This window comes from Gekko japonicus, unplaced genomic scaffold, assembly GCF_001447785.1.
Source record: "Gekko japonicus isolate JY-2015 unplaced genomic scaffold, Gekko_japonicus_V1.1 scaffold1423, whole genome shotgun sequence".
In the NCBI taxonomy this organism is placed as follows: Eukaryota; Metazoa; Chordata; class Lepidosauria; order Squamata; family Gekkonidae; genus Gekko; species Gekko japonicus.
In genome coordinates, this window is record NW_015166463.1 from 216216 (window position 1) to 223409 (window position 7194).

Sequence of the window (7194 nt, forward strand, 5' to 3'; positions counted from 1 at the left end):
CCCTTGAGAGAACAGTTCTGAAAGAATTTGTGACTGACCCAAGGTCATGCCAGCAGTTGCATGTGGAGGAGCAGGGAATCAAATCTGGTTCTCCCAGAGTAGAGTCCGTGCTTCTAACCATTGCGCCACACTACACCAAACATCATTCTATGCCTCTTGACTTCAGTAGCCTTGGAAGGGTGTAACTCCACTTAGGACTGCAGTGTCATCCACCTTCTCCACCGCTGTTTCTGAATTATTATTTTTTTGTTAAGATGGAATCTTGTCTCTCCCCTCTCAGATCAGTTCAGAACAGGTTCACCTACCCTCTGTAGTCATTTTGTGCATCCGTGTCCAGAGGGATGTGAGCTGAGGCCCTTGCTGGGACATCAAAACTCGTCAAAGACATATCACCTAACTTGGTTTTTATGTTCAGTTTGCAAGGAACAGAGATGTTTATGGGAGAACTCTCAGTTTCCATGCATGCATCCAGGTTTTTTTTTTAATTCATCTTTCCATCAAACTGAAATTTAAAGTAGCTTGTAGTCTGTTTTTGGTGGTGGTCAGTCGCACAGTGAAGTCTGACTCTTCACAACCCCATGGACCACATCACACCAGGCCCTCCTGTGTTCCATTGTGATCCAGAGTTTGTTTAACTTCATGTTCGTTGCATCTATGGCACTGTCTAACCATCTCATCCTTTGCCATCCCCTTCAATGTTTCCTAGCATCCGGGTCTTCTCCAGTGAGTGCTCCCTTCTCATTGGGTGGCCAAAGTCTTAATTTCTGGTTGGTTCTACAATCCTAATCCGATTGCACTGTCTACTGAACACCCCATCCTCTCTGGAACCCACCCTGAGCCTGCTATGAGGAGAGGGTGGGATTTTTGTTGTTCAGTCACACAGTCGAGACCGACTCTTTGCGACCCCATGGACCAGATCCCACCAGGCCTTCCGGTCTTCCGCCGTCCTCTGAAGTTGGCTCAACTTCATGTTCGTTACATCTATGACACTGTCTAACCATCTCATCCTTTGCCGTCCCCGTCTTCTTTGACCTTCAATATTTCCCAGCGTCAGGGTCTTCTCCAGTGAGTGCTCCCTTCTCATTGGGTGGCCAAAGTCTTTGAGCTTCAGCTTCATTATCCGGCCTTCCAGGGAAAAGTCAGGGTTGATTTCTTTTAGGATTGACTAATTTGATCATCTTGCAGTCCAAGAGACTCTCAAAAGTCTTCTCCAGCACCATAATTCAAAAGAATCTATTCTTCTGCACTTGGCCTTCCTTATGGTCCAGCTCTCACATCCATAAATTACTACTGGGAATACCATTGCTTTGACCATACGGACTTTTGTTGGCAGGGTGATGTCTCTGCTTTTTATTAGGCTGTCTAGGTTTGCCATCGCTTTCCTCCCAAGGAGCTGGCATCTTTTAATTTCATGGCTTAAAAAGCAGTGGAAACAAGAACAGCACTTAGTGGGTTCCAGCTGGCCTCTAAAAGGGTACAAAGTAGGTGAAATGCAAACACATATGGGAAGAAAGGTTAATAGAGGACAACAAGAACGCCCCCTCCCCTTGTCTCTGAATATGGTAGGCTTCCCAGCCATGTGCCAGCAAATGCTGGGAATTTTTTTTTAAGTGGTGCCTGCTGAGAATGGAGTTTCAGGAGACGTGATCCTCCGAGACACTCTAGGAATGTTGCCAATCTCTCTGGTAAAAACCATAGAGGCTGAAGAAATTCCTAGAGCATCACAGAGAATGTGACATTACTTCAGGCCTGTAGCCAGGATTCTTTTTTAACGAAGGGGGCTTTTAAATAAGTTGGGGGCACCCCACACATACACCCCTATGCACCCCAAAGGGAGTATCACAAATAAAATTAAAAAATGGAAGTCGGGGAGGCTTTGTATTAAGTCAGGGGGCTGGGCCCCGGGATGCCCCATTGTAGCTACGGGCTTCCAGATGGAGGTTTGGAGGATGTGATGTCACTTCAGGGCGATGCTCTAGGAATCCATCCAATCTCTTTGCTCTTTTCATTTAATATGTCCTGTTCACAATTCGCTTTGCTACAGTTCAGTTTTGTTCTGTCGCCTTAATTTCTGGTTGGTTCTACAATCCTAATCCGATTGCACTGTCTACTAAACACCCCATCCTGTCGATCGTTTCTACTACTTCTTTGTAATCTGCCTGGAGTCCCAATGAGAAAGGGGGACAATGAATAGCATAAATAGTAAAAGATTTAATACATTTTATATTTGCTTATTTATCCAATCCGTACCATGTACATGATGACCATTTTTACATACCAAAACCAGGAATCACTTATAAGAGGAACATTTCTGAAGGCCCACCCATGTCTTTTTATCATACTCAAGCGGGGGCATTCTTGTGAAAGGAGCAAAACTAGAGAATAAGGACAGTATCAGAGTCCTTTGCAATGCTGCTTGTACACATCACCCCCCCTTTAAAAGAATTAAACTGTTTATTGAAGATTGAAATAAAATGCATAGTAAAGCATGAATGAAAACAATTACAAAATACTTAATTCATTTTGTGGCAAATCAAGGACTGCTGTTACAAGTGATCTGCTCATTCTGAGCTTATCATTCAAATAATTAAAATTAAAAATAAATGGCGTTCAAGCGAGTTTTAAAGATCCTTCAAGTACTTAATGGTAAAGATATAAGGTGTTTGGACCAATTAAAGGTGCTTTCTGTAAAGTTCCTCCTGAGTCAGCAAAAGCATCTAGTCATAATGACCATTCGGCTATCACCCCTTTTTTTCCTGCAAGGCAACAGCCTCTACGTTTGTAACCCTCTGTGTGCTACGGTATGAAAGAACAACGTTTGAGTCCAGTGGCTCCTTTAAGAAGAACAAAGTTTTATTCTGGGAATAAACGTCCGTGTTCTTTGTTGGTCTTCAAGGTGCCACTGGACTCAAACGTTGTTCTGCTGCTCCAGACCAACACGGCGCCCCCCCTGAATCTATGGTCTGAAAGGTAAAGGTAAAGGTTCCCTTGCTCGAAAGCCAGTCTTTCCGACTCTAGGGTTGCGGTGCTCATCTCCGTTCCCAAGCCGAAGAGCCAGCGCTGTCCGAAGACGTTTCCGTGGTCATGTGGCCGGCATGACTAAACACCAAGGCGCACGGAACGCTGTTACCTTCCCACCGAAGTGGTACCTATTTATCTACTTGCAATTTCTTGCTTTTGAATTGCTAGGTTGGCAGGAGCTGGAACTAGAGACGGGAGCTCACTCCGTCATGCGGCACACTCGGGTCTCGAACTGCTGTACTACCGACCTTCCACAGCCTGTAGTTCAGCGTCTTAACCACTTGAGCCACCGCAGCTCATGGTCTGAAAGGTAGGCTATAAATCAAGAAGAGGAGGAGGAGGAGGAGATTGGATTTGTACCCCACCCTTTACTTCCAAACTCCTTTCCCTTCCCCTCTCCACAGCTGTCACCCTGTGAGGTAGGTGGGGCTGAAGGAGCTCTTTTGAGAACTGCTATTTCAAGGACAGCTCTGACAGAACTGTGACTTTTCCAAGGTCATCCAGCAGCTGCAGGTGGAGGAGTGGGGAACCAAACCCAGTTCTCCCAGATTAGAATCTGCACACTTAATCACTACATCAAACAACTGAAGATGCTGTTGTTGTTGTTGTTGTTGATGATAATGATGATGATGATGATGTTGTTGATGATGTTGATGATGTTTTTGATGATGATGATTATGTTGATGATGTTGATTATGAAGCTGGGGACTGAGAGACTTGTGGATGTGCAATCCCATATTCCCCTCAAAGCTGAGCCTGGTGTCGCTCCAGGCCCCATCACCTTCCATTGAGCTTGGGTGCCAGCGTCGTCCTCCTCCACAGTCGGGCCTGGAGTGGCTACCAGTGTCCTCTGCCACTGCAGTGGGGCGGGGAGCAACTACTGGTGCTCTTAGCAGCCGGGCCCAGAAAGGCTCCCTCCTTTGCTGATAAGCTTGTTAGCTGCATGTGCACTGAAAACACAATTGTCTAGATCACACGAAGTGACAGTATCGCTTTACTCCACTCTGGCTAGATCTCACTTAGAGTATTGTGTTCAGTTTTGGGCACCACTATTTAAGAAGGATATAGACAAGCTGGAACATGTCCAGAGGAGAACCACGAGATGGTGAGGGGTCTGGAGACCAAGTCCTATGAGGAAAGGCTGAAGGAGCTGGGTATGTTTCGCCTGGAGAGGAGATGACTGAGAGGTGATAGGATCACCATCTTCAAGTCCTTGAAGGGCTGTCCTATAGAGGCTGCTGCAGAGTTGTTTTCGGTTGCTCCAGAAGGTCAGACCAGAACCAACGGGTTTAAATTAAAGTAAATTAAATCAAAAGAGTTTTCAGCTAAAAATTAGGAAGAATTTCTGACTGTTAGAGCGGTTCCCAAGGGGAACAGGCTTCCTCGGGAGGTGGTGGGCTCTCCTTCTTTGGAGGCTTTCAAATAGAGGCTGGATGGCCATCTGACAGCAATGCTGATTCTGTGAACTCAGGCAGATCATGAGAGGGAGGGCAGGAAGGATTGCCTCAGTGCTTAGTTCTTGTGGCCCTTTCTTACACACCCAGGGGAATGCTGATCACCACTTTTGGGTCAGGAAGCAAATTTTCTTGAGGCCAGTTCAGCTGGGGATCCTGGAGGTTTTTTGTCATCTTCTGGGTATGGAACAGGGGTCACTGGGGGTGTGGGGAAGAGGTATTTGTGAATTTCCTGCATTGTGCAGGAGGTCGGAATATATGACCCTGGAGGTCCCTTCCAGTTCTAAGATTCTAAGACTCTATCCTGTGAATTGAATTGGGGGGGGGGGCTTAAACTTCCCCATATATTTCATTTTTGATTTCAGGTTTGCAGGAAAATCTGTTTAGCGTCCGTGTGGCCCCAATCTATAGATTTAGGTGTCAACAGATGGGGGCCACACGTGACTATTATACATACATAAGATAATCATCATCACCTTCTTCTTTTGTGAGGGACAGCAGAATTGAAAAGAAAGAACAGGAGTAGATCACAAATACCGAGACCTATGAATAGAGTTAGAGCACCTCTGGGAGAAGACGGTGACCATCCTGCCAGTTGTCATTGGAGCCCCTGGAACAGTGCCTAGAACAAATACCTGGGCATTGAGCAAGTTATATCAACCCAGCTCCAGAAGACTGTGTTGCTTGGAACAGCAAGAATCCTGTGAAAACATATCTGCAATTCCCGGGAACTTGGTTAGAACCTGAATTGCAGAACACCCTCTACCAGTCTAATATCTGACTGTGACAATTCTTCTTCTTCTTCTTCTTCTTCTTCTTCTTCTTCTTCTTCTTCTTCTTCTTCTTCTTCTTCTTCTTCTTCTTCTTCTTCTTCATCATCATCATCATCATCATCATCATCATCATCATCATAGTCAGAAAGAAAGACAACTACAAATTCATCTCAACCGGGGAGAACACATAATTTGTCATAATTTGAGATTTTAAAACCCAAACAAGGTGCACATGAAATTCAGTAACATCCTTACCATGTGTGTTTTCAGAAACAAAGAGGGCAATGCCACATAAGGATCATCAACTCTGGAAAGTGGCTCAGTTCACCTTATCTTAGGGGCAAACATTATTTTGGAAGTTTGCTTAGGTATTCTGGAATGTCTGGTGAAAGTCTCATGAGTATTGATCTCTTTTTCCCCCGATACCCAAATCTGGGAGTGCTCTGAAGGAGCCACAAGATGCCCGAGGGCTGGACTGCATACTTTCTCACAAGACATCTGATTGCCACACCTTAGGCTGGCATTTTCTTTGAATTTATTTCCTGTAAGAGACAATCAAAGTCCCTGGTTGTGTTAATGATAGAGTTTTCACTGCCGGCATCACTACCTCTTGGCTTTCTGGAGTGAGGTGGTATAGTTCCCCCTATATATTCTTGAAATGATATGGACTTGTGTGACATCCTTGCTTATAGGGGATATGGTTTTACCTTTAAAACACTCTCTGTGTACCTAAACTTGGTAGATTTCTGCTGCCACCAGGAATTCCAAATTCCAAACCTCTCTCTTTTGGTAGAATGACCCAGGGTCTGGGCACTTCAGAGGACTATGTGGCCCTGAGGAAGGACTATTCTGATTGCTGGGATAAGTTTAAACAAAAAAAAATGATTTATTTAATAAAGAATAAAATATGTGTCTGGTTATTTTAAACTATTGATGATGAAAGAAACGTGTAAATATAACTGTCAAAGCTTCGTGTCACAAACAGTCTCTCAGACTCCCAAAACTCCACTCTGATAGGCGTAGACACTTAGGCTAATCTCTCTCTTATATATATGTGTGTGTGTGTGTGTGTGTATGTATATATAGCCACACAGGATGAATCCTTTGTCTTATTCACACAGAATAGACTCAAAACTCATATTCACACAGACTAAACTGTTTGTCTTATTCACACAGAATAGACTCAAAAACTCCCTTAATCTCACAGACTATGCTCTCTCTTCAAACTTCACACACAGAATCTCTCATAGACACCCCTCCTCCCACACTCTCAGTCATCAGCCAATCACATCACACTTGTCTCCCTCTATCACTCTTCATTTTACTGCAGTCAAACTAAACATTTAAAGAAACACATACACCAAAACATGAAATCATTACAACTTGGATTCCTAGGAGGTTTTCTTTCATATGTTCTGGTCAAAAGACCACTAGGTTTACTTTTACAAAGCCATAGTTGATGTCGCTGGAATGCACAAGGCAGTCTTTGTGTTCACCTTTGAAATTAGAGTGGCCAGCCTTTACCATGTATAATACTATATACTATGTTAATGAGATACTATTACAATAAAGGCCCTTTAAACTTCAAGAGTTAAAATGGTTTGTTGTTTACATGCAATAATATTTCATTAACGATGCATATATTCTAATAATACAATGCAAAAAACGGCAAAACTCATCATTCAAACAAAATATACAAAAGGGAAGTAATTCAAATGCAAGCTTAAACTAACAGTCTTTCTTAAGTCATACACAAAAACACAAAAGATGCTGAAATGTGCTGAAGGTTGGCAAAGATATTCAAAGAACGCTGAGACGAACTAAAACTTGAAAGACTATGAGGACCAATAAAAAATTCTGTTTCACAAATTCTTCCTCAGGTTTTACAGCAACAGATGTCTTAAATCTAATAGTGGCAATCTATCCTTTGTACAAGTTATATAATA